Genomic DNA, 2,500 nt, shown 5'->3' on the forward strand with positions numbered 1-2,500 from the left:
CTGCCGCATCCAGCCTACAGTCTAGATAGTGTTCGATCTAACTACAGACTCTTACGAAAGGTCACCAATTTGAGTCATTCAAAGAAGTTGAAGAAGCCTAAAAGAATTTTTCCATTCAAAGCCGAAGGATTGGTACTTTGACCAAATCCGAAAGCTTGCAGATCGTTGGCAGAAGGTCGTGGAAAATGATGGTCTTTATTTTGAAGAATAGTTGTTGTTGTTTTTGAATAAATTCTTGCATAAAAAAAATCATCATTTTAACTCGGCGCACGAACTTTTTCCCTAATCTAGTATTTATCACTAAACACACAATAGGATTTTTTTTAAACATCGAATGGCTATGGTGGTTCCACCCAAGCAAAATGGCAATCAAAGGGCTTCATAGATAAAAGCAGCAGTGCTCCAATATGGCTGGCCCAACGGCATAGCTAATAGGTGATAGAAAGAAGTGAGCATATTTTTCAAAATTGACGCCTTTCCAATAATATTTTAAAAACACTTTAGTTCACTGGAATGCCATTTTTCCTCTTAATCACATTGGCCCTGGAAGAAATTTCTGGTGTCATTACATTATTTGGCCGACCTGTCATGTGCTCAATCGCCTGTGATCTGTTGGAAGCCACCGAAGAACCAAAACAAACCCTGACGTCATAACCTCTTGACACTGGACGGTTCCGTGGAGTTTCATCTTTTCACGTGACACCTGTATCCATTGTTCCAAGTTTCTTACATAATGACGTTGTAAATGAAACATGAATTTAATAAGGTAAAAGAAAGTTGTTGTTGATGTTGTTGTTGTAGATGTTTGTTCCTTCTCGAGCCATGCTTGGCTCATAAGGGCCGGTTTCTCGGTTTCATTGGTGTATAGGTTCCCCATCTGGACGTGACGCCGGTCCACCTCAGGTAAGCTGCAATAAGCGGGAGGAGAGAGTGAGAGAAAGTCGTGGCGAAAGAATCAATAGAAGTTCGCCATTACCTTCTGCAGGTGCCGTGTAGAGCTTAGGCGTTTCGCTCATACACACACACACACATAGCCCGGTGTGAGATTTGAACCCGCGACCGCGAGTCCGCTGATCTAACCACTAAATCATGTGCCTCTACTAAAAGGTTGTACGTATAATATAACCAACGAAATATTTCGCATACTATAAGAGAAATGAGCAGAAAATTCTTTGGCGTGTGTCACCGCACCTATTTTAATGTGTCCTCTCCTCCTAAATTCAGAACCCGACGACGCCTCCCTAAAAAAGTCTAGTACTTATTCTATCGGTCTCTTTTGCCAAACCGATAAGTTGCGGGGACGTAAACACACCAGCATCGGTTGTCAAGCGACGGGCTTCTTTCAGTTTCTGTCCACCAAATCCACTCACAAGGATTTGGTCGACCCGAGGCTATAGTAGGAGACACGTGCCCAAGGTGCCATGCAGTGGGACTGAACCCAGAACCATGTGGGTCGTAAGCAAGCTACTCCTATGCCTATTTTTGTATACTTCCACTTTATTTCTTTTTGAAAAGGTTCCTCCTACTCTTTTGAATTTCAAATTCTTTGATCAAATCCTCAAAGTTAATCTTAGGTAACACATCTGCATCTATACTTGGATCTTTTCGGTTTGAACGGCAGTTTTTAACATAATTTCTAGGTAACTAAAAAAATTAAAACTTCGTATACTGGTAGAATGTGTTTATAAAACATCTTTTTCTCTTTGCTTTATTGAGAAAATCCTATAGTTTGTAAGATATTTGTTGTTTTTCCTTCAATTTCTGTAATTTCAACCAATCAGTGACGTCCATTGAGGTAAAACACATTCTGTGCTGTATGAATATGTACCTCGTTTAAGAAACAGATTGGGTTTATTTACATTTGTGCAGAAAAAAAGATACTTTCCCCCCACCCCTAACCCTAACCCTAAAACAGAATGAAATGCAATAGATCGATACTAGGGTCATAATTATAGGTGACAATTTCATATGACACCGCTAGAAAAAACTGCCGTTCAAACCGAAAAGATCCCTATATTTAATAGAGATAAAGCAAGTTTAAAGTGATTTCTTTTGTGCCATAAACCATTTACCATTTCTGTGATACCCCTTCCTTCCCTTGATGCTTTAAGCACGTGCTTATTTTACCTAATGGTTAATCCAGCGCTGAGTGTATCTACGTTCATTTTGCTGCCATTTTCCAATGATTTGATGCAAACTTTTTACAGTATTCTACAGCTTTCTCTTTCGTATTTTATTATCGTGTAGTTTGGGGTATTGATATGTTTATTTTCATTGCTTCACTCTACCTTGATACCATTAATTTTAGGAAAAAAATACATATAATCACTTATCTTTATGTGGCATCTTCAAAGATTATACTCCAGTAAGCTGAACTATATGAACAGCATTATTCTAACATCTATAATTTTCTCCTCTGTTCAAGTTTGTAGGGGATTATTCTTCATTATTTGTTTTTCTAATCCCTCCTTATTTGATTTAATCCACTGCAGATTTACAC

Source organism: Octopus sinensis, linkage group LG6 (genome assembly GCF_006345805.1).
Source record: "Octopus sinensis linkage group LG6, ASM634580v1, whole genome shotgun sequence".
Classification (NCBI taxonomy): domain Eukaryota; kingdom Metazoa; phylum Mollusca; class Cephalopoda; order Octopoda; family Octopodidae; genus Octopus; species Octopus sinensis.